The 26,425-nt window shown below is 41.4% G+C and overlaps 1 protein-coding gene across 1 annotated transcript in view; it reads right to left on the bottom strand.

Moving 5' to 3' along the window:
- Nucleotides 1–24,121, bottom strand: part of LARP4B (La ribonucleoprotein 4B) — an 86,783-nt gene extending 62,662 nt beyond the window's left edge. Inside the window, exon 1 of the mRNA XM_060005259.1 lies at nt 23,859–24,121. The gene's annotated coding sequence lies outside the window, so the exon portion shown is untranslated. The remainder of the gene's footprint in view (nt 1–23,858) is intronic.
- Between the last annotated feature and the right edge of the window lie 2,304 nt (nt 24,122–26,425).

Here is a 26,425-nt window from a genome sequence, read left to right as displayed (position 1 = left end):
CAAATCTACGACATGAAAAAAAAAAAAGGGAGACTTTTATTGCTACAAAATACAAAAGCTTTAACCAAAATAACCTTATGTAATGTGAGAACTGTATCTGGATCCAGATTTGAATAAATTAAGTTAAAATGACATTTTTCACAGGAATAATTGAACGCTGCCTAGCTGATAAAAGGTGATTATTAATTTTGTTGAGTGCAATGAAGGTGCTGTGGCTGTTTACTCTTAAATGTCTTATTTTTAAGAGACATAAACTAAAAGACCACAGATGAAATTACACATCTGGAATTTGCTTTGAAATATGCTAATAACTTTTTTGTAAGTTTAAGGAAAGAGAAGAAACAGAAATACAAGAATGCAGCAAGTTAATGGTAGCTGAAACTAGATGATGGGTACAGTACGTGGAGGACTGCTATAATGTCCTCCCTACTTGTGTAGTTAAAATTTCCATAATAAAAACCAAAAATAAAACTCTAACTAGGATATAGTATAAATACACATCCAAAACTTCCCATACTTACTTCTATTTAAAATCTGTACTAATGAAACAATTCAAAAATATGTAAACCATTTTATAAAAAATGTTCATGGAAGCTTTAGTCAAAAAAGGGGAAATAAAAACTACAGAAAAGCAAAAAAAAAGCAATATATTACAAGTATTAACAAATATTCACAAAGATTACATAAAGTAAAAAAGCAAGATATAAAACTGTGGACAGTATAATTACAACTATGTTTTTAAAATTCACAGAGCTTTGTGAATATTTAAAAATGAAACAAATGAAACTAGAAGGAAAGGACACCAGATGAGTAACAATGTGTGATTAAGATTAAAACTCAAGGATCATGTTCCACTTTGTTTCATTCCTGTAGGCTCAATTTTTTGGAATAATTTATTATTTATATATCACACATACTTAATAAAACTCACCGGCTGGCTGATTCCACGTTCACAAACCACCCACCTAATCCTTTAGGGTTGAGAAAAGTCTCTCCTGCAGAAAGAGCAGGTACCGACCCAGCTGTCTGTCAATATGGGTAATAAAACTCATTCAGTTATCACGACATTTTCTCATGAAGTTATACTATCAGTCTTGTTCTCTGAGACAGGGAGTCTCAAAGTGTGGTCTGGGCTCCATCAGGGGTCCCAAAGGCCCTTTCTGGGGCAACGAGGTTGAAACGAATGCTGACATGTCTTTTTCACCCTCATTCTCTCCTCACAGAAGCTCAGTGGAGTTCTGGTGTAAGATCAAAGTTCAAGGTTACATGAAAAGACTATTAAAAACTCACCTTCCCAAACTGAAAGCATTTCCACTAAGATCAGGAACAAGACAAGGTTGCCCACACTCACCACTCTTATTCAACATAGTTTTGGAAGTTTTAGCCATAGCATTCAGAGAAGAAAAGGAAATAAAAGGAATCCAAATTGGAAAAGAAGAAGTAAAGCTGTCACTGTTTGCAGATGACATGATACTATACATAGGGAATCCTAAAGATGCTACCAGAAAACTACTAGAGCTAATCAATGAATTTGGTAAAGTAGCAGGATACAAAATTAATGCACAGAAATCTCTGGCATTCCTATACACTAATGATGAAAAATCTGAAAGTGAAATCAAGAAAACACTCCCATTTACCACTGCAACAAAAAGAATAAAATATCTAGGAATAAACCTACCTAAGGAGAGAAAAGACCTGTATGCAGAAAATTATAAGACACTGATGAAAGAAATTAAAGATGATACAAATAGATGGAGAGATATACCATGTTCTTGGATTGGAAGAATCAATATTGTGAAAATGACTCTACTACCCAAAGCAATCTACAGATTCAATGCAATCCCTATCAAACTACCACTGGCATTTTTCACAGAACTAGAACAAAAAATTTCACAATTCGTATGGAAACACAAAAGACCCCGAATAGCCAAAGCAATCTTGAGAACAAAAAACGGAGCTGGAGGAATCAGGCTCCCTGACTTCAGACTATACTACAAAGCTACAGTAATCAAGACAGTATGGTACTGGCACAAAAACAGAAATATAGATCAATGGAACAGGATAGAAAGCCCAGAGATAAACCCATGCATATATGGTCACCTTATCTTTGATAAAGGAGGCAGGATGTACAGTGGAGAAAGGACAGCCTCTTCAATAAGTGGTGCTGGGAAAACTGGACAGCTACATGTAAAAGTATGAGATTAGATCACTCCCTAACACCATACACAAAAATAAGCTCAAAATGGATTAAAGACCTAAATGTAAGGCCAGAAACTATCAAACTCTTAGAGGAAAACATAGGCAGAACACTCTATGACATAAATCACAGCAAGATCCTTTTTGACCCACTTCCTAGAGAAATGGAAATAAAAAACAAAAATAAACAAATGGGACCTAATGAAACTTCAAAGCTTTTGCACAGCAAAGGAAACCATAAACAAGACGAAAAGAAAACCCTCAGAATGGGAGAAAATATTTGCAAATGAAGCAACTGACAAAGGATTCATCTCCAAAATTTATAAGCAGCTCATGCAGCTCAGTAACAAAAAAACAAACAACCCAATCCAAAAATGGGCAGAAGACCTAAATAGACATTTCTCCAAAGAAGATATACAGACTGCCAACAAACACATGAAAGAATGCTCAACATCATTAATCATTAGAGAAATGCAAATCAAAACTACAATGATATATCATCTCACACCAGTCAGAATGGCTATCATCAAAAAATCTAGAAACAATAAATGCTGGAGAGGGTGTGGAGAAAAGGGAACACTCTTGCACTGCTGGTGGGAATGTGAATTGGTACAGCCACTATGGAGAACATTATGGAGGTTCCTTAAAAAACTACAAATAGAAATACCATATGACCCAGCAATCCCACTACTGGGCATATACCCTGAGAAAACCATAATTCAAAAAGAGTCATGTACCAAAATGTTCATTGCAGCTCTATTTACAATAGCCCGGAGATGGAAACAACCTAAGTGTCCATCATCAGATGAATGTATAAAGAAGATGTGGCACATATATACAATGGAATATTACTCAGCCATAAAAAGAAACGAAATTGAGCTATTTGTAGTGAGGTGGATGGACCTAGAGTCTATCATACAGAGTGAAGTAAGTCAGAAAGAGAAAGACAAATACCGTATGCTAACACATATATATGGAATTTAAGGGAAAAAAAAGTCATGAAGAACCTAGGGGTAAGACAGGAATAAAGACACAGACCTACTGGAGCATGGACTTGAGGATATGGGGAGGGGGAAGGGTAAGCTGTGACAAAGCGAGAGAGAGGCATGGACATATATACACTACCAAACGTAAGGTAGATAGCTAGTGGGAAGCAGCCGCATAGCACAGGGAGATCAGCTTGGTGCTTTGTGACCGCCTGGAGGGGTGGGATAGGGAGGGTGAGAGGGAGGGAGATGCAAGAGGGAAGAGATATGGGAACATATGTATATGATTCACACTGTTATAAAGCAGAAACTAACAGATTCACTTTGTTATAAAGCAGAAACTAACACACCACTGTAAAGCAATTATACTCCAATAAAGATGTAAAAAAAAAAAAAAAAAAAACTCACCTTCCCAACCACATATTTGTGTAAGGCCAGGTCTTCCCTCTTACACTTCAACCAAAATAACCCATCACTAACAGAGCAAATGCAGAAGCAGATGAGATTACAGCCGAGATTCTATTAAATCAGACATTAAAGAGATTCACAAAAACAGAAAATGATGCCACTTTCCTCATTAAATTACTTTTTGTTTTTGGAAAAGACTGCTGTTTTTTCACAGGCAATGTTATTTATATTACATGCAAGGAGTTTGTTATTTTTAAAGAAAAATACATTTTTAAAATTTTGAAGTCTTAATTTTTAATATAAATATAGATGGAAATAAGTCATGTAAAGAAAAGCTCTTAGGGACCTTCAATGTTTAAAAGTGTAATGAGGTCCTGAGCCCACAAGGTTTGAGAACCACTGATAAAAGACATAACTAGTTCTCATGGACAAGTGCCTGGTGTTCATGGATGGGATGACGTGCTACTCTTATGGCCAACACTCCCCAAATCAATCCACAGAATCAATGCAATCCCTATCAAAATCCCACCTGCCTTTTTTGCAGAGACTGATGAACTGATCCTAAAATTCCTATGGAAATGCAAGGGATGCACGATAGCCAAAACAATCTTGGAAAGAACATAGTTGGAGGGACTTCCCTGGTGGCACAGCGGTTGAGACTCCGTGCTCCCGATGTAGGGGTCTGGGTTCGATCCCTGGTCAGGGAACTAGATCCCACATGCGTACCGATACCAATCCTGAGAGTTCCCATGCTGCAACTAAGGAGCCAGCGAGCTGCAGCTAAGAAGCCCACAAGCTGCAACTGAGGAGCCTGACCTGCTGCAACTAAGACCCGGTGCAACCACATAAATTTAAAAAAAAAAAAAAAAGAACAAAGTTGGAAGACTGATACTTCCTGATTTCAAAAGTTACTACAAAGCTATAAAAATCAAAACAGTATGGTGCTGGCCAAAAGACAGACATACAGATCAATGGAACAGAATTAAGAATCCAGAAATAAACCCTTATATTTATGGGCAACTGAGTTTCGAAAGAGTGCCATGACCATTCAATGGGGAAAAAATACTCCTTTCAACAAATGACTCTGGGACAACTGACTGTCCACATGCAAAAGGATGGAGCTGGACCTCTAAACTTACTCTCTCTATAAAAATTAACTCAAAATGAAGCAAACACCTGCCTATAAGAGTTAAAACTATAAAACTCAGAAGAAAATAGAGTGAAGCTTCATGAGCATGGGCTAGGCAATGGCTTCTTAGCTGGGACACCAAAAGCAGAAACAACAAAAGAAAAAATAAACTGGTCTTCATCAAAATTTAAAACTTCTGTGCTTCAAAGCACACCATCAAGAAAGTGAAAAGATAATATGGAGAATGGGAGAAAATATTTGCAAGTTATATATCTCATAAGGGACACATATCTAGAATAAAGAATTCCCAAAACTGAGACACAAATAAGTTAAAAATGGGCAGAGTCTGAATTGACATTTCCCCAAAGAAGATATACAAATGGCCAATAAGCAGGTGAAAAGATGCTTAACATCATTAATCATTAGGGAAATGCAAATTGAAACATGAGATACCACTCTACACTCACTGGGGTGGCTACAATCAAAATGACAAAAAAAAAAGCGCTGACAAGGATGTCCAGAAATGAGAATCTTCATACATTGCTGGTGGGAATTTAAAAGGGTACAGCCGCTTTGGTAAGCAGCTTCAAAATGTTAAACAAAGAGTTACCATTATGACTCAGCAATTGCATCCCTAGGTATACACCCAAGAGAACTGAAAACATATTTCCCCACCACAACTTGTACATAAATATTCATAGCAACATTATTTATAATAGCCAAAAAGTGGAAACAACCCAAATAGTAAACAATTAGAGGTTAAGAGCCTTATTTTCAAACACATGCCTGGCGCACTTCAATAGGTTTTCAAATAATAAGGACAGAGAATTTGATAATTTCTAAAACAGTCAAAATAAAGATATCATTCTCGGGACTTCCCTGGTGGCGCACTGGTTAAGAATCCGCCTGCCAATGCAGGGGACACGGGTTCGATCCCTTGTCTGGGAAGATTCCACATGTCCCGGAGCAACTAAGCCCGTGCACCACAATTACTGACCCTGCGCTCTAGAGCCCACGAGCCACAACTACTGAGCCCGCGTATTGCAACTGCTGAAGCCCGTGCGCCTAGAGCCTGCGCTCAGCAACAAGACAAGCCACTGTAATCAGAAGCCCGTGTGTCACAACGAAGAGTAGTCCCGGCTTGCCTCAACTAAAGAAAGCCCATGCAGAGCAACAAAGACCCAACACAGCCAAAAAAAAAAAAGATATCATTCTCCTAAAACAGCATGAAATTCTTTTTCTTAGTACAAAAAGGTAACATGGAAACATGGATGATTTGTCTCTAGATTAGAATCAGCATCTGGATCTCTGTTGTGCAATGATTATTCTAAGTACTTTACATAGTACTAAATTAACCTTAATTCTGTTAGGTCTCACGGCCACCTAGCAGACTGGGAAACTGAGTTCAGAGGACACGCAGTCAAGGCCACAAGGCTAGTAGGTCCAGTGAGCTGGGTCACAGGCACCTGTGCAGGTAGCTCACCCTGTCAGTCCACACTAACGGGCACACGCCCCACTGTGACGGGGCCTCAGACGTACCTATAGTTTCCTTAGCTGCTCTTCGTTCCTTCTTCCCTTTTATGGTAATATTCATTTTCTACCAATGTGCAGATTATGATTTTGGCACTTAAAATAAGTGGTTTAAAAAAAAGAAAAAACATGGTGCCTAAATATAAGCCAAATACTTCATCTTTCTTTACAACAAAAAGTGATGATTCAATGTCAGAATAAAAAGTAGAGTGGGGAGAGATGATACACTGCACCTTCCTGGGGAATTTTCAAGGGTAGAGACAATTTTTGCTTTATGAGTTGACCTTAAAAGGTACACATTTCACATAAGACAACTCTCCACTATATGGGTGCCAAATACAAAGCCTCTTTTCTGAATCTAAAAACATTCTGAAGTCAGGAAGTCTGGACAGACTTCCCCCCACGCTCTGTATTCACTGAACCCTTGAATACTTCCAGACCTTTCTTTGCATTCTGTTCTCCTGGCCTGGAACGCTCCTCCCTCCTTCCTGAAGGCAACCTTAGATTCCCCTTCTCATTCCCTTCCTCACGCACCACAGCCTCTCTGCTCTTTACAGCAGTGACCATACATGTACCTCTCCCTTACCATCCTTAGTTTCTCAAAGGTATCCATGTGCTTCTTCTTAGTATGTATAGGACACAACAGGAAAATATATCCCACCAGTGATATATTACAATTTACCCCAAAGAGCTTCGTTTTGTCAGTAACACTCAAATACATATGGTTTTACTATCCCGTTGCCTAAATACTCTTTCTGCATTTGCAGCCACATATGCTAAGGTCTCTTCTAACGCCTAATAACTGTGTGTGATCAAGAGCAATGAGTTAAGGAACACAGCACAAGCAGAGGAGATGGACGATCCACGATGCTATCACACAGCCATATGTTCTAAGAACTCCAGCCTAACAACTGGAATCATTTTACAAAAAAACAGTAAATATTCAACTAGAAAAGTAAACACAATTTTATCTATATATGAAAAATGGATTATTAGTAACTTCAGAGGCTGTCTTAATTAAGTAGTGTGTGACCCCTTTGACAATCAATTAGAAAAGTTAAAATCTGTTACTTTCAATGTCTAACCATACTTTTTAGAAAGACAGTTTACCTCCCAGACATGTGAAACTAAATAATCTCATTAGAAAAAGACCAAAATGGTCAAAGAAGCTAAATCAAATCATCAAAGCACAATTCTAGCATTTTGGGACTGTAAGGATGTGTGTTAAGAATTGTACCTTAAATATTTTATGAACTCAATATGCCCAACTCTAGATAAAGAGGTGTAAGAAAATCAAACACCACAATGGGAATGACAGTTATCAAATACTTGTCTCCTACTGCCGGCTGGGCTGTACTGTTTACCTCACAGCTGTCTGCATCACCCTACAGTATCTGAAGTGCATATTCCTGTCTCACAGCAGAATAATTCATATTGGGGCAGATCAGCTTATGCACCTTCCACAGCACCTTACACAGATTATATCCTCAACTGAATCTGTAGGCCTGAATAGTGGGAACATTTACAGAGCAATAGACGGCTGTCGCCAGGAAAGCTGTTACTCTAGTTCTTTTGCTTTTTAAGATTCAATATCTCTATGACAGTCCATTCTTTCCACTGAGTCTTCCTACAGTGATGATGAATGAAAAGAGCAATCCAATCTCAGTGGAGTAGTTGTTTAATTACGCTTTCAAACTGGCACCCAGTATGGAAATACGTATTCCTAAGCAGATGCTGCCAATAAACTGATATTAATTTTTAAAATTTCCTTTTATACATGCATACCTGTGCTTCTACTGAAAAAGACAGTAGGAGGAAAAGGTAACTCTTTTTCATAGTTTGATCTGGTTCTGCTCCTAGGGAGGGCATAAAATCAAACACAACATGCAAAAACTTATTTCTTAGCCAAACAGGAATGGGAAAGTATCTACATGACACATATACCATAAAAATTACATTATAATTTTTTTCCACTAATTGCTTCCAATTTAGATCTTTACTAGATAATTCCACACAAAAAAGTGAAAAAGGTCCCTTGCAGCTTTAAGACTTATAATTGGTTTATGACATATTATCTTGCCCTGGAGAAGACAAATATTTGAGAAGATTATTTTACTAGGTTATAAAGAACCCTAAATAAACTATTATTTGAAACAAGTAAAGCAATATGAAAAAAATTTTAAAATCCTTCTCTTACTTTGCAAGTGGTCGTAATGGCTGTTTTGTAAAATTTTGGTAAATGTGAGTGCAAAGGTGAAGCAGAGAATCACATCCTTAGAGATATAGCCTTTCTGCCCTCAAAGTATAACCTCTTGCTCTTATCATGAGTTGCTCCTTTTCCAACAGAAGAGCATCTCCTGAAACAGCCACATATTTTTTCACCAGTGCAAGCTTTGCTAATTGACACATCTTTCTGGACACGACCAGGAAGTGCCAGGGCCAAACTGGCAGCCTGCACAGGACACAAGGCAGCACGTCCACACCACTCAGCCTAATGTGGAAGGAGTACATATGCCAAGAAATACTTTCATTTTAACAAAGATATTCAATTTCATAGTTCGAAAGCTAATGGTTCTGAGTCCAGCCTGTTTAGAATGTATTCTGACCTCCATTCATCTGTTTATCAGCATTTTTTCAGTAAGAACTACTTCCCAGGTTGAAAGTGAGGGCCCCCCCACGTGCCAGGTGCACAGGGTCTGGCCAGCAGTCTGCCAGGCTGAGAGCCCCCCTATACCTCTCCTGCCTCACTCAGGCCCCCTCACTTCCACCCCCAAGTCCTTCTCACATCAGTCTGCTCACCTGCTGCAAAGGCCCTTCCAGCATGAGCGCCTGCGCCTCTTATTCACGTGTCTCTGTTCTCAGACACACACTAACCTTGCTGATAGAAAGCTGAACGTGTCTATAGTCCAGAGCAGGAAAAAACAATCACTGCTGACCTTTCATGCATAATATCACCCTTTGGACAAAGAGCAGAACTGCTTCATTCAGTATCTTTCATAATTTATTTTTACCTTAGGGGACTGAGCATACATAGGTTTTTTTTCCCTAAACTATACAGCTTTGTTACTTTCATTTTGAACATGTGATCACTTTCTTGAGATTATTGAAACTCTCCACAAAAATCACTTTCTCTCATTTACATTTGAAAACAAAAAATGCTGATAGCCAAATATACCAATAGTATACACCTGTACCTAAAGTCTGAACCAATACCACAAAAGTGTCTTTCAAGAGACCCAGAAGCCCTCTTCAAAAATAAACTCTAGACAGTACATTTCTTCAACTCTTTTTATGGGAAAAAGTCTCTATTCACCTCACCCTTTTAATGAATCTTGCATTTTTTCAAGGACTGCCTATCACGTTCTATTGTGCTTTCCAATTTATAATCACGTAACTACAGTTTTTCAGTTGAAAGAGCACAATACTCTTTAACCTGAAGAGGAAGACGGGTGGGGGGTGGTGAGCAAACTTAGAACTCAACATTTTAAAGAATGACAGAACGTCAGAGCTGGAAACATCTTAGAGCTGCTTTAACCCTGTGCTGCTCAAACTGGGACATGTTTATTATTCCTAGGAGGGCGCCACAAAACCAGAACTAGAGGTGGCACGATTGTTCGAAGTTCTGGAACCATATACAAATTCAGTGATTTAAAAAAACTGTACACCTGATACTGATAGAATATTTTCACTTCTTCATCCTGTAACAGACCAATTTCTTAAAGTACTATCAACATGTAATTTTCAAGTATGTTAAATTAAAAGAAAAGCTTTGGGGCTTCCCTGGTGGCGCAGTGGTTGAGAGTTCGCCTGCCGATGCAGGGGACACGGGTTCGTGCTCTGGTCCGGGAAGATCCCACATGCCGCAGAGCGGCTGGGCCCGTGAGCCATGGCCGCTGAGCCTGCGCGTCCGGAGCTGTGCTCTGCAACGGGAGACGCCACAACAGTGAGAGGCCCGCGTACCGCAAAAAAAAAAAAGAAAAGCTTTGCTGTGGGGAAAAGGTACTTCTGATCTACATTAATCAACTAAGCAATAAACCAAAACAAAGCAAGAACATCTTGAATATGTAATGTTTCTCCAAAGGAAGGACAATGAAATTCCCACAGGGTCTGCAGAACTCCAAAGCAGTAAATAGCTGTATTTGATGCAACAGATGGCCGTAATAAATAGCGCAACCTATCTTCCTCAAGCCCCATGTACAGCCCTATGGGTCTTCCCTAAAATCTTGTTACCTGACATGCAAATCATCTTCCTTAAAAATTAAAAGCCACTTAACAGCTTTATAAGTAGCGATAAAATATGACTTATTTCAAGATCTACATTAATGTGCATCTTTCCTTTCCTGAATTTAGTATTTCTAATAGACCTATATTTCTTAGCACTTTGGTGAAAGGGAAATATTCCATAACAACTATAATCTTATATAGCTCTTGAAAACTAGACCTCGAAAGTCGAGGCAAGGAACCCAAATACATACAACCTGCACCTAAGACAACTTTTAAAAACTTCATGAAAATGAATGAGTTTTTCTCTGCAGTTTCTACATCAGAGAAGGTTTAGAGAAAAAACTACCTGTTAATTGTAAGAGCGCTGGTCATTTATCTGTGGTCTGGATCCCATTCCCTTCTCTTTTCCTATATCTTCAACCTCTTCCTCCTGTCCCTGTCTAAACATGCCCAGCCCGTGCTGTCTCCAAAGGCAGAGCACAAGGGAGGGAGAGTGGAGACAAGAGAAGCACAACAAAACCAAGTGACTGGGGGGGTCCTGGACCAGATGCAGCCTCTCCAAGGACACTGTTCCTTCCAAGACGGCCACTCGCCTGCCTGACACTAGATGGACCAGAAGGCGGCCTCTGCAAGCGCTCTCTTCCTCATGTGCCTGCTTTTCTGCTCCTCCTCTCTGACCCTCCCTGGATGCTCTCTCATCCTATGTGACAGGAAGTAACTGTATAGTAAGGGAGGCGATTCTGAAACCTGATACATGAATCCTGAGCCACCTGAACTTGTATATACTCATCACTTGGGCCTTTTTCTTAGACTGAGTTAGTCTATTGGACGTTCTTTTATTTCTTTCTCACCTAAACCACATCCTAATGAATCACCTAAGACTTTCACTTGTTTCCTTAAAGTACAACTTAGATACTTAAAAAATAATCTGAATGGTGCAATGCTTCTAGAATAACTATTCCCCAATTTTTTATAGTTGTCATATCCATCTACCTAATTTAATAGCAGTTTTGGTGATTTGTTTTTATTGAGACACTCCAAAGTTTTCAAATTAGTTTTCCTATGATAACTGTTTTGTACTATTTTTATCAGTTTATATTAGTTAAATCATCTACTAATGAGTACAACTGCCCTGAACAAACTCGGGGACAAACTTAATTGGCTTGTGTAAGCAAACAACTCAACTGGTAGGAAGAGGAACAGAGAGAAAACAAAGAGCAGCCCACCAGCCCCAGCACTTTGCTGCCCACATGTAGCTGGTTTCACCAGGAGGTCATCACCTGGAGCTTCTACCTCACTGGGCCTTCTGCTCTCAGCTTTTCCTGATTTCAGTTAACACCATGTGTTAAATTTCAGTGCATCTAAGCAAATATCTGGCAAACATTTTTTGACCTATGGATTCCTCAAAATCAACCATTTAAAAAATCCATTCTCATATAAAACAAACAAACAAAAACTGACAATTCCTCAATCTCAAGGAAAGACAGTACATCATCTACCCTGCTGCTCTAACCAGAAACCTGCAAATAAATTTCTAACCCCTTCTCTCACATAAGCTTATACCTCCTCACCTCTACTGTCACTAAACTGTTCCAGTAACCATAATCTTTGCACAGAATGACTACCTCAACCTCCTAGGTCTTCCCCGTCCCACCAATCCTTCCGCAGAATGACACTCCTGAAACAGGAGACCTGCATCCCACCCTCAGCATACACCCACCACGCAGGCACTCAGGACACTGGGACACCAACCAGCCAGCCCAGCTGGAAATGTCACTCCCCATGCTCTCCACAAAGCCTGAGTTGCAAACCCTTTACACGCAGCGAGGCAGCCATCTCTCCAGTACTGGGAGGGTGGGAAAGTATCTACTTTCTTGACCGCTGTATCCTGATACAGTACCCAACAGAGCATAATCTCAGGAAATGTGTTTAATCATCTCATCTTTCATGCACTAAACATGTGGGAGGAAATTCCTAGTATTTAAAATATAAAGCTCAGAAAATGAGATGACTCCAAGTGAAAGCTTCTGTTGCTGAATATTCCAAATGATGTGTTAATGTGGGAAAAGGCAACATTCTTAGATCACAGTAAAATTACTTTGAGTTCACTTTCATTTTATTTTAGATACTCTCTAGGTTTTGTATATGTGTGTACATGTGTGTACATACATGTAAGTGTGCACTTGGGATCTGAACATACAGAAGAGTTAAATACAAAGTGATGTTGGCAATAAAAAATTACATTTAATTATCAAAATGACAACTCACAGAAGAAACTCCTAAGCGGCAAACACACAAAACCTATTATTTGTATTGAAAGTAGAGGTCAGGACTTCCCTGGTGGCTCAGTAGTTAAGAATCCGCCTATCAATGCAGGGGACACAGGTTCGATCCCTGGTCCAGGAAGATCCCACATGCCGCGGAACAACTAAGCCCATGTGCCACAACTACTAAACCTGCGCTCTAGAGCCTGTGAGCCACAACTACTGAGCCCGCACGCCACAACTACTGAAGCCCACGTGCTTAGAGCCTGTGCTCTGCAACAAAAGAAGCCACCTCAATGAGAAGCCTGTGCACCTCCAAGAAGAGTAGCCCCCGTTCGCTGCAACTAAAGAAAGCCTGCACGCAGCAATGAAGACCCAACACAGCCAAAAATAAATAAATTTAAAAAAAAAAAAAAAAAGAAAGTAGAGGTCAAAGATCCTTCTGAAAGTATGCTGAAAGTTATGACTCCTTTCACTGGAAAAATGGACATACACTAGAAATGTTAAACACAAACCCAGGAGCTCAAGGATTCCCTCCTCACCCCAAGTCCACCTATGACATCAGGCTGGGCATGGGATGAGGACAGTAAGAGCAGGGACCCCCACCCAGCAGGTGGTGAGCATTTTTAGGGCCTGTCAGCACAGAGCATGTGCTCAAACAAGTGCCAGCAAACAACCAGGCACCGGCTCCAGGGAGCTATGAAACACAGAGATCTCCCACTTTGCCAAAGTTTGCTTGTACGAAAGGCCTATGTTAGTACCCGTTTTTGCTAACCAAGAGACCTGAAGAGAACTTTTGCTTTTGCGAAAATCAAAAATGGCGGCTTGGCAGCTTTCTGCGTTCGTTTTGCAGCAGTTACAGAGGCATCGCTCACTAGAGCAGTGAGACCAGCCTCGCTGAGCTTCTTCCCCCGCCACACTCAGCATCTCAGCACCCAGCCACCTGGCTGTGAGCTGCGTCTGTGAGCATCTGGGCTTTACCTCCATCTATTCTGTGCCTCCCTTAACAAGATGTGTCCTAAGGTAACTGCTTCTTTGCTTTATACCATTTTGGCTTATGGAAGGTTCCAGAGGAGTGCTCCACTTCCGAATAGGACAGCAGGGACACCCGTACCACATTGTACTCAGAAAGTAACAGCCACTGAGTCCAAGCACAGAACCTAATCATGATCCTCAAAGATTAGGTTTGACAATTGAACACGCTTTCATGTTTTCCAAAATGACTGTGCAAATCAGTTAATATTAAAATACATCAAATACCCCCTAACATGAAGCATTCCTTACAAAAGCGATACCATGTTTGAAAAAAGAATTTATGTTCCACAGTTATAATTCAAAAGCATGTGCTACTTTGGATAATCTTTCAATTTGATATTCCAACATAATACCATCTCCATTTTGTAAGTAACTGGATCACAAGTCCTAGCCCACTTAGGATTACAGTTCAACAGACGATGAAACTAATAACATCACCATAAAAGTTCCAAGCCAACTATGAGGATCAGAATCAGCTCCAATAATTTTGAATTACTGCTCAGCAAGGTAAATGACCTTCTCTCAGACTTCTGTTGTGGGCTACCCCTGACCTCAACAATCATCACTATAAAACAACTATTAAAACTTTCTAATTAAAGCCAGCATTTCTGATGATTAGCTATGCTGTGTTTATTGCTCTCAAATCTATCAGGTTACTGGACCTAAGACACCTATGCTTTCTGAGAATTGGGCACTATTCGCAGTGGACTTGGAAACAAGAAGTTAGGCAAATCCCATTTTCTGCTCTTCTCTCTTGTGTGATATAAGGTACCTGTCTCCAGGCCTCAGTTTCCTAAACAGTAAAACAGATGTTCCTAAACAGTAAAACAGATGTTCCAAAGAACAAATGGGGAAAAAAGCAGCAAGGGCTTTGAGTCACCTGAATTACAAGTCCAATACACTGTGGAGGATGACCTGCGCTCAGGTCTCCGTTTAGGAAAGCTGCAGGCTGTGGAGGTGTGAAATCACTGGGCACACGGCAGGAAGGAACACAAACAGACAAGGCCTAACTGAAGGCCTGGAGAGGTGCTCAGAGCTCCTCTTCACAGAAAGGTGGTGGGTGTGAACACAGGGGCTGCTGCTTCCAAAGCCTGAAGGCAGAGCCCTGCACAGGGGTGCGGATGTTAAGGTCTAAATGCTTTAGGAAGGAAACCACTGAATTTAAATGAATTTTCCTTAGACTATTTCTCAAAGACGAGTCTGAATATATGATACAGACAAAAGACCTGTTAGCGCCTTCCTAACAGGAAGGATTTTAAATGGATTAAAGCTAATAGGTTAAATTATCTAAAATGGCAAACAAAACCCTTAATTTTCCTGGAATAAAAACATTAATTCAATGTTTTAAAAAGCACAGTTTAATGGCTGCTTTACAAATCTGCTTTAAAAACATAACAATAAAATGCTGACTTAAAATTCTATAGGATACATAAAACTAACACTTTCACCAATTTCAATTTTTCTTTTGAAATTCCACTGTTAAGGGTATAACTTGAAAAGTATCCTACTGAGTTCTATTAATAGTGGACCGAAGTTATAGTCCTCACTCTGCCACCAGCCAACTAGCTGTATTTCTAATTAATTTTACTTCTGTGGGTTTCAGTCTCTGAATCTTTAGAGCTCTAAAATCCTCACACTACAACTGTAATACTACACAATTTTTCTGGCAGTTATTTTCAGAAACTATTATCAAATCTCAGTTAATAAAATAATGTAGACCAAAACTCAAAGTCTCAGAAAATGACTTACTTCAAAGTGTTATTTCATTCACACCAAACATTACAAGAATAGTCAAAAAGGATAAAAGGTTTCCCTCTCAGTCTTATAATTCCAGGCAGGTAACAACGGCACTGATAAAAACAAACTACTCGGGCTTCCCTGGTGGCGCAGTGGTTGAGGGTCCGCCTGCCGATGCAGGGGACGCAGGTTCGTGTCCCGGTCCGGGAGGATCCCACATGCCGCAGAGCGGCTGGGCCCGTGAGCCATGGCCGCAGAGCCTGCGCGTCCAGAGCCTGTGCTCCGCAGCGGGAGAGGCTGCAGCAGTGAGAGGCCCGCGTATGGCAAAAACAAAAACAAAAAAAACCAAACTACTCCGTGTAACTGGATTAAGGCTGATTACGTGTATTGTTAATTATTAAACACTTAGTACACTTATTCTTCACCAATTATCAATAAACCTACCTAACCTCACCCCCACGCACCAAACTGTAAATTGGAAGTTAATGATCTAGCTTTCATTTGCCCCACTCAGAATATTACCTAACATAGTAGTCCCTCCCTATCCGTGGTTTGCTTTCCATGCTTTTGGTTACCCAGGGTCAACCATGGTCCAAAAATATCAAGTGGAAAATCCCAGAAATAAACAATTCATAGGTTTTCAATTGCGCGCCATCTGAGTAGCACAGCCCAATCTTGCACTGTCCCACCCGGGACGTGACTCAACCCTTTGTGCAGCTCGTATCCCGCCCATTAGTCACTCAGCAGCCAGCTGGCTATCAGATCAGCTATCACAGTCTGGCAGTGCTGGAGTTCAAGGGACCCTTATTTTATTTAATAATTGCCCCAAAGTACAAGAGTAGTGATGCTGGCAATTTAGATATGCCAAAGAGAAGCTGTAAAGTGCTTCCTTTAAGTGAAAAGGTAAAAATTCCTGACTTAATAAGGATAAAAATTGTGTGCTAAGGTTAAGATCTATAGTACGAACACTGAAAATTGTGAAGGAAAAAGAAATTCGTGCTAGTTTTTCTGTCGCACCTCAAAGTGCAAAAGTTATAGCCACAGTGTTTGATAAACGATTAGTTAAGATGGAAAAGGCATTAAATTTGTACAATAAGGTACTTTGAGACCACATTCACATAACTCCTATTATGGTATATGGTTATAATTGACATATCTTATTATTATTGTTAATGTCTTACTGTGCCTAATGTATAAACTTTATCCTAGGTATGTATGTATAGGAAAAAATTATATAGGAGTTATGGCACTATCCGCAGCTTCAGGCATCCACTGTGGGAATGTATCCCCCACAGACAAGAGAGGACCGCTGTAATATGACTTGTGGCCATACAGTGAATTTGGGAAAACACCTGATCTACGGTTTTTTTATCTTGAGCTGTAATCTTGCGATTTCACGAAAAACTTAAAACTACATTAACAGATTAAAAACCTCCACAATGACAATCAAACACACTCTCAACCTTCTAAACTTCAAAGAACAGTATGCTAAGAGTGTCCATGACTGAAAATACTAAAATTTACGGTCATTTTAGGATCCCAAGCCACTCTTTTGTAGGAAAACATTTCACTCTAAACTGAAAGTTTCGCCAGGTCACAGAGACTTTCAAATTCTATCTGTGTGCCTGAATGCTTCTGCAATTTTATTTGGTGATCCTATTTTCTACTTCCGGTCCTTTCATGTTTAGGATTAGCTCTCCTGCACTGAGCCCTGAAAGATAATGATTTCAGCAGAATAAAGGAAAATTTGTCAATGTATACAAAGAAATAGGAAGAGCTGTGAAAAACTAAGGGCCACACGCACAGACAGCAAGTACTACGTATGAGCTGCTTTAATCACTGCATCCTTCTGTCCTCACCAGCTGCCCTTCCCCTGCCTAGATATTTAAGGTGTGAAGAAGCAAACACTGCTGACTCATAGTTACTCACTTGTACAATGGTCTGTACTCCAAGGGAAATGGTCTGTACGAAGGGAAACTAGAAATAGCATTCTAGTCTGACACCAAACATCACTGGAGATACAGATATGAATCCAAAAGGAACATGGACCTTACAATAATGCCAGAGAAAGGTTTATCCCAAAAGGTTTCCACACTGAGCTTCTGCACTAAATGACAACCAGCATACCATAAAAGTACAAGCAAAGATCAAATGCTTTTGCCTTCTAAATACCCAGATTTTTAAAAGGCAACTCTCTCCATGGGGACTTCAAGTCTGCTTTTAAAGGCTGCTGTTATTCCCTGACCATGGGAGTTGTGAGAAGCCAGGCAGCAATGGATTACAGTACATACTATATGCAGTGTGCTTATGACTCACACACACACACACACACACACACACACACTGTTGACTCAACAACACAGAACTGTGTGGGTCCACTTAAACACAGATTTTTTTCAATAAATATGTACTACAGTACTACACGACCCAAGGTTGGTTGAGTCCACGGGTGTGGGACCACAGATACAGAGAGCCAACTGGAAAGTTCTATTCTTATTTTCAACTGTGCAGAGGACTGGCTCCCCAACCCCTCCGTTGTTCAAGGGTCACCTGTACATGGCAAGGCAGAAATTATACAGATGGTAGAATCTCAACAATGAAATACAGAGACATATGTAATCAACAAACAGAAATAAAAATGTTCAGAAAGTATTAAGTATTTAAAGAAGAGGTTTTAAAGGACTTGTTTATTTCCAGAAAAAAATATTTGAAAAGGGAATGTTTAATATATTCAGAAAGAGATAATAATTGAGGCAACTTGTAAATCTATATCCAACTGGTCACTATGTTTTTAATCCCTATATTTTCAAGCTTTGTCAATAAAACAAAGCTTTTTGAAATCTGAAAACAAAATGTTCTCATTTTTCAGAGATGTTTCTAAAAAAGGAATCTGTTAATTAGTCTGCCTTAATAAAAGCTGAAATAACAAATATACTTTATACTTTAAACAAGTATACTTTAAACAAGTGACAAATGCTACCAGGTTTGAGGCCTATTTTTAAAGTATTTTTTAAACACACATGATTATGTGTAATACAAATGAAAGTGGTTCTAAGCAACCTATTCTTCATTTAGACCAGGGCTTGGACTGTTCCACTGTGACAAACACAAGTGTAAGCAAAAGAGCTTGCCACCCTGGGGCCAAGTAAAACCAGTCTGTATGCATCCATTCCTCCCCTTCGACACAAGTCTCTGTAAAGCAGAAGGATTGCTTAAAAAGGCAATTCTGGTCTTGGAATACTCCTGTTTCAAACCCTCTGACTGCTTCTCACTGTTCTTAGGATAGAAAGCACAATTCTCACCCATGCCAGGAGCTCCAGACCCTGCAGGACCCCGCTGCTGCCTTGCCCACCCCATCCCTGTTGCCAGCCTCTCCGAATCAGTTCCTAGCTCAGAGTTTTTGCACCATTATCCTCTGCCTAGAAGGCTCCCTCCCCTTGCCCAATCCCTCAAGGTCTACATGACAACCTCCCAGCACAACATTATCTGTTTGTCTCCCTGCCTCAGTGGACAGAAAGTTCCAGAGAGGAGGGCAATTTTCTCTTTTGTTCACCATTACAACCCTGGGATTTACTCATCAATTATTTAGTGCATATTGTTTTCTAAGGTCTGGGTTCATAGCAATGAACGGAAGAGACAGAAACCCTCAACTTCATAGGGTTTACATTCAAGTACAAGAAGACACAAGGTACGTAAAATACAGAAATTACATGGCATGTTATAACGTAGTAGTAAGTGCTACAAACAAAAATAAAGCAGGGAAGGGAGATGAGGGATGTCCACCACACTCCACACTACAATAAACTCGACTGTCCTAACGGGACTGCTCAAGGAAGCGTGGAGTGGAGAGTCCTAAAGAAGTTTCACGTACAGAGGGTTCAAGAGTCCAAAAATGCTGGTCTACTTTACTTTAAATAAAACAATTCACTGTCTTAATTCCTTCTAGACCACAAGCCTTAGAGAAAAGTTCTGGTATCATTCATCTTTGTACTGCTAATGTGTGGTTGATCAAAAATACCCGCTCAAGAAAGGAATGAATGAACTCTCCTCTTTCCTCTCAGTGGCCCTGCTCTGCACGAGGTCATGGAGCAATGATTCTCAAAAGAGAATAAAAAATTGAAAAATCCACTGAAGTTTAAAAATACATTTTCACTATTGTAATTGCTTTGTTTTTGGCTAATATAATTTGTTTTCATTTCAAAGCAAAATAAAGAAGGTAAGAAATATTGTTATCAAAAGGGGCACATTTTTAAAGACTGAGAAAGAATATCATCTAGAGGTCACGTAGTTAAATCACTCCACCTAAAATAGTGTACGTGCTAGATGTAGCTATCAAGTCAGTTAACATTTTGTAAGTAGAATTTTTATGCATTTTCTATTGCATTCTTTTCAAGTAAAAATTTGCATGTTTGTTTATGAAAGCATGCAAATAATTCCTCTAAAACTGAGGTGGGAGGTACCTTATCCCTCTAGTGAAACAAAGTTTCCTCAACATCTGTAGTGCAACACTTGGCCCTGGGCTGGGCAAAGAGATTAGGGACATAAAAGGATCTTGCCCACAAGAAGCTTACATTAATTAATTAGTGCAATGCCTTGGGGTGCTATGGAAACAGAGAAGCACTCAGCATGACATTAAAAATTAAGGCAAGCATTCCTGAAATACCTTTTTAAGGATGGGTTAAGGAGCTAAGTCAAAAAAAAAGAAGAAAAGACCTTCAATTCCAGGCAAAGGAAAGAGAGAGCAAAGACAAGGCCATGGTTTTGGGGAGAGGACTGTGGCCAGAGCAGGCCAACCAAAGGTGGCCCAGCCGGCAAGGAGAAGGCAGAAGTGGCAAGGCCCCTGGGCACTTCTTAGTTAGGCAGGGGACAGTCACTGAGGAGTTTTTACAAAGGGCCTAACAATCAGGATATGCCTTTAAAGCAACCTCTCACTACAGTGTGACAAAAATGGTGTGTGTAAATAAAAGAGCATTTTATCACACAAATAAATATCACCCTAATTTATCAATTTTTAAGCCAAAACTTTTGCATATCAGATTTCATAAAGAACATTTTCAGTGAAGACTAAGTCTCACCTCAAGGATTATCAAATTTAAGTTAAATAGGAAATGTCCACCATGTTACAGAATGCACTCTGTGGCCCAGGTCTCACTATAGTAGGGAAATAGGTCTGACACTAAAGAGGAAACCAGACCATGACAGAAGGCACAAAAGGGGTGGCATCACTCACCTGCAACCCTTCATGATTACAAAGGAACCATGACTGCTTCTCCAAAAAAATGATGAAAAAGTTTATAAAGCACTGAAGGAACAAAAGGTTTGGGGTGGGGGAGGTGAGAAGGAAGGAAACATAAGCTGACTTAATCATTTTGACTGATCATAAGGAAGACATTTACATGTGGGAAAAATAAAGCGCTAGAACATTAGGGAAAAAAATTTCCATGTTGGAAATATCCTCCTTCTTTCAGTAAGAGAACCTAATGGTTATCTACCTTACAATTCCACATTCTAATAAAGAAATTCATTTTCTAATCAAGATAACTCCAGAAGTAGAGTAGCTCCAAAGATACCAACAAGTGCAACAATTAGGAGCAAAAAGTTCAAACTGAACTAAATTAAAATCAGGTCTGGTGAGTTTAACCCTCTCAGAAGGCAGTGTGCCTCCTTTACTAGGTACTCTAAAATTAGCTCTTACAGAAAAAGGAGAACTCTTTACAGGAATAAAGTTTTACAAAGGAGCATAAGCGACCAAACCCTGTAGCAGTGTCTGTTTCTTTTAACAATGTACTTTCCATAAACACAACTTCAGTGCTTGTTTTCTTCTCTCCATTATTAAAAGGTTGAGTCAATGGTCTTATAGGAGAAATTACAAGAATATACATGATTTTCTTGCATTTACCAATCGGGAAAAAAAAATCCTTAAATATGAGAGAACCCTGCAAGAGTACAGCATGTGTTACGAAAGCCTATTTGAAACTTGTGCCTTAAATATTAAGACGAAAACAAATGGAATTTAAAGTAATATAGCTACAGAGCTTTTTGCAATCTCAAGGGACAATCATAAAGAAAACACAAGTTACTAAAATTAGAAGACCTAGGTTATAATCCTAGTTATCACTACAGAAAGTATGAATTCCAGCAGCAGGACACTGAAATTAACAGTGAAAGGAGTTTGTCAGCCACTTGGTTGGTAACATCAACTACAGCTCTATCATTGCAAAAACTTGTAATATTGTTGCAAATCTATGTTAAGTAGTGGGGCTACTTTAAAGCACTGTTTATTGTTATTAACATTAAAAACATGATGTTCCCACCTTGCACTTAAGTATTTTGGAACTGTTTTATGATAGATATATGAAGACTGCTTCATTAAAAACAAGTGATTAAGTAAAATATTTGTTTCCACAGATTTTAAATACGGATTTGTCTAAACATGTGCTTATCTGTGAAAACCATATTAATATCAATAAGTTCTCCAAATCTCAATTTTTTTTAAAGTGCAATTCCTAGGAAACTTAAATAAAATCAAAATCTTCCCTGAACATGTTGCCATTTAATTTTGGCTACTCTTCAACAAAACACGTTAAAATAAATGCCAAGAAACTTCTGTTCTCATATTATCATCCATTTTCTCTCTGGCTCCTACTCAAATATAGTATAAATCCTTTCTCCAACTACACATTCTGTCCTCAGACCTGCTTTCTCTGCTCAGATACATGTGATAAAGAAAAAAAAAATCTGTTAATAAATTAAAACTGACACTCACTAAAAGAATATTGAAAACAGTAATAAGGTAAGCACCATTTTCAAAATTCTGAATAAGAATCTGAGTAATAAAAAAAAAAGAGCAAAAACAGCCAACATCAATATGTTACAAACAGTCCAATGAGGCTGATGTTATTATAATCCTCCTTTTAGAGATAAAAAAGTGAAGCCCCAGAGGGTAATTTCTAATCAATAAGAAGCCATGTCTCTCTTCACACACCCACTTTTTCATCTTACAAAGGCAACACACATCAACTTTTCAAAATACAGGATGAAATTTATTTCTAACTAAACACAAGTTTCAAAGCGAAGTACACAAATCAAACTTATGGTTGAATAATAAACTTGCTAACCTGATGCCTTTCATAAAGTATTTCACCTTAGCAACTCAAGCAAACTTACATCAAGCGATTTCGTAGAGCCTGATTATAAAACTGCCCTTCAGAATATTAAATACAGAGAAAAGTTGACAAGCCACAACCATTTCAACTTCTGTAAATTACCCTGACTGTAAATTAGAGGGAGCCAGGCAGGTGGGGAAGTATGGAAATTGCACACTGCACATATTATCTGACCTCCAAAGAAATGAACGTCACTCTTCCCCACTGTGGTCTTTGCAAACTACAACTCAGAACCTATTTCAAAAGCATTTTAGATACTTAATACAAAATAAGAGACCAGCCAAATGTCATGAGAAAAACTTTAAAAACAAGAAAATAACTTGTATGCTTACAATATTCAAGTTGATATCTTTTTCTAAAAACCCTCACACAACCTGATTTCCCTGAACAGTCCAGGGAACTCTTCCCATTCCTTCAGTTATCCAAAATTTCAAACTTCCACTTAACATTTAGGGCAAGTTACTGAGCAGCCAAAGAGAGGGTCTCAAACGCACAGGATAGCTACCCTACAGATAATCTTCTCAAGTTTCACCTCAGCCTAAATTAAAGACCGTTTTATGTAGAAATGAGGGGGAAGACAAGATGACCTGCACGGAAAGTTGCAATACAAAATTACAGTGAAGTCTGAACAAGTCTTAAGTTTTACGTTCTGATTGGACACGACTGAGAAGCAGGTGGTAAGAGATTCCTGACCTGCCCCTTTCTCGAACACAAGGCGTCTTTAGAATTTTTTCTTAATTCTTCCAGAATCTGCCTCTGCTCAAACCTCTCTGAGGAGAGCGGGACCGTCCCAAGCATACCCAGAGCAACAGGATCCTACTTCCTGGTCCGAGTGACCCGGGCCCTCCCCGCCCGGCCGGCCGCGGTCCCGGGCCCGGGCGGAGGGCAGGGCGAGGCCGCCGCAGTGCGGGCCGGACGGCGGTGCTGCCCGTACCCTACCCCTGCCCCGGCCCCCGAGACCTCGGCCCGGCCCTGGCCGGCCCCAGCCCTGCCCGCCGCCCCGGTCCGCACCCAGACCCCTCTGCCCGCGCCCCGGCCCGGCTACACTCGCTGGGCCCTGCCCGGCCGCGTCCTCCGGGAAGATGGCGGCCCATGACAGGCGGGCGCGGCGCGGGTCCGAGGCGGAGGCCGGGCGCGACGCGGCGGGAGCGGAGCAGAGCAGCCCGCCCGCCGCCGCGCTCACCTGTCAGCACCGCCGCCGCCCGGCCGCCGACCGCCGCAGCCCCGGTGCCCGGCAACCGCGCCACACGCGGACGGGCCGTGAGGGAGGGGCGGAAGCAGGGGCGCGGCCGGCCCGGACGAGCGGCGGGGGTCGGCGCGGCGCGGACTGGCGGCGGGGCGGCGGCAACTCTTTCCCGTTTCGGGCCGAAAAATATCTCAACCTCGCGACTCCAGCACCCCAACGCTCCTTCCCGTTCGCATGAGAACACACAGCTCCCGCTTCCGGGCCCCGCCGGAAGTCCCGCCCAGCGCGCTCCCGCGCCCGCGCGCCCGCAGACTCACCGCCTGGTCCGCCGACTGGCGCTCGGCGCCCTTACGTCATGACGGCACGGCGCCCTGATTGGCCTCGCGCAGCGCCGGGCCCGCCCCCTCCTCCTGGCCTCTCGGTGCTCGTGCCCCTCCCGGCGACGCCTGTGATTGGTGGGGGCGCGCACGCAGCCCCACCCCGCGCACGCTCTCCGTACCGCCCCCGCCGCGACCTGAGGAGGAGGTGCTGTCGGCTGGGACCGCGACCACTGCCCACTTCAGCCGGGGACCGAGACTCCCGCCCCCGGGCTCATCCCTGGACCCCGACCCCGTCACCCCGGGATCGCGACCCCCGCCCCCTCGGCCCAAGACCCCGACCCCTCCCTCCCCTCACCCCGGGACCGGACCCTCCGGGGCCGTCTGGCCATCCGGGTGGTCGGGTCAGGAGAGCCCCCTGAGCGCGCCCGGGAAAAGGGAGAAGGCGGCGTCGCCTGTCCGTGGAGCGGGTGCCCTGGGCCGCTCGTCGGCCAACTCCGTTCTCCGCGGTTTCAGGGGAAATGCTGAAGAGTCGGGATGTCTTCCCAAACCCAAGCATGTGCCACCCACCCGACCCATTCTATGGGGAGGAAAAACAAAAGTAAAGTATGTTCACCGGCTTTAAGCTTGCTGCCTGATTTCCTGTGTGCCTGCTCCGCTTGGCTGTTGATTATGTAGACATACATGTGACCTGGAAAGTCTTCTCTGGGTCACTCTGTCCAGCCTTATCCGTGCACCGGTGCTTCTTACCTGTTCCTTCCGCGGGTCCGAACGCCGACAGGATGCGCTGTGGACTTCCGTGTATTGACTGGGAAGATCACATCGGTGCTGGGCGTCTTCTGCTTTGGCATACGTTGTAACATCCTCGCTCTAAAAAACTTGGAAGTTCAATAATGCTATTCATAGCAATGTCTTTAAACATAATCACGTAAGACTGAGATTTCCTGTAATATTCAAAGCAAGTACATATTTCTGGAAAAAAAGTCGCGTTTAGAGTTCACTTTCCAAGAGAACCTGTTGGATATGTTGCAGAGCCCTTCTCAGGTACCTCCGCTTGGAACGTTTTAGACTGAGGCCCAGGAAGTCATCCCTAGGCCGGGCCCAGTGATGTGGTCCACCTCTGAAAGGTCAGGAATTCTCCAAAGTTATTAGGTTAGATTTCCATCTTTTTTGCTTGTGTTTACATTCTGGCAGACTTTTTGATATACAGATAAGTTCCCATATTACAAAAGAGACTAAATGATATGAGAATGGTTTATATTGAAATGACATCTCTCACTTTCTATTTGTGTTGGGTGATCCTTCCTAAACAATCAAAACTTGCTTTTTATTCGTGTGTGATTTTTTTTTTAACCTGTGCTTCAAAAGAAGCATCCATTTTCACCTTGGGATGTGAGATTATAACAAAATGAATTTTTATGGCATTTCTACTTAGAAAAATAAGGTCAGTTTTTAAAAACCACTTCTCATCTCAAGCAGTTACAAGTCCTACCTATTCTATCTAAAAGCTTTCCTTCTCCTGCTTATGATGGATTTGCCTGCTGTTACTTCTCTCCCAGTTTGTTTCAGTAGCATCACAGCTGGTCTCTGCCTCCCCACCTTTCACCATGCCAGCTTACATTTCCTTTAAAAGCCTCCTCACCATCCCACTCTGAGTCAAGACTTGTTGAAGTCCAAGTTGTTTTTCATGGACTAGCAGGCCCTTCACAAACTGGCTCACGGGCCTCTCACATCTCCTTTCCTGCCCCAGGGTTAGACAACCTAACCTTCCAATCACATTCCCTTAACACGCATTTTTGAAGACCTTGGGGTAGTCTCTGGGTGTGGATGTGAATGACACGCAGGCTTTACACTCTATGACCCTACTGTTTACTGAAAGGCCAATCAACTGGCAGTCACCACAGTGTTATAATTCCTGTTAGAGAACAAAACAAAGAGAGAAGCATTGGTTCCCAAATGTTTGCTGCGCATGAAGTTGTGTGTGGAGTGTCTTCGTTTCTGAACACTTTGGTCCTCTAGTGTCCTTCATCTGTGCTCTTCCTTCTGCCAGAAGGGTCGTCCTCTGCTTCCACTTCTGGCAAAATCTGGCTTATTTTTCCAGTTACAGCTCAAGTGTCAGCCATTTACATCTTTTCCTTTCAGACAATCGGTTTCCCTTCTGGGTACTCGTAGCACTCACCAAGTCCCTGCTCCGCTTTAGGGGCGGTGCTAAGTGCTGGGGAGATGGCACAGAGCAGTACCGACCAA

This window comes from Delphinus delphis, chromosome 2, assembly GCF_949987515.2.
Source record: "Delphinus delphis chromosome 2, mDelDel1.2, whole genome shotgun sequence".
In the NCBI taxonomy this organism is placed as follows: domain Eukaryota; kingdom Metazoa; phylum Chordata; class Mammalia; order Artiodactyla; family Delphinidae; genus Delphinus; species Delphinus delphis.
Note: the sequence above shows the minus strand (reverse complement) of the source record. Positions and strands in the feature narration are given on the sequence as shown.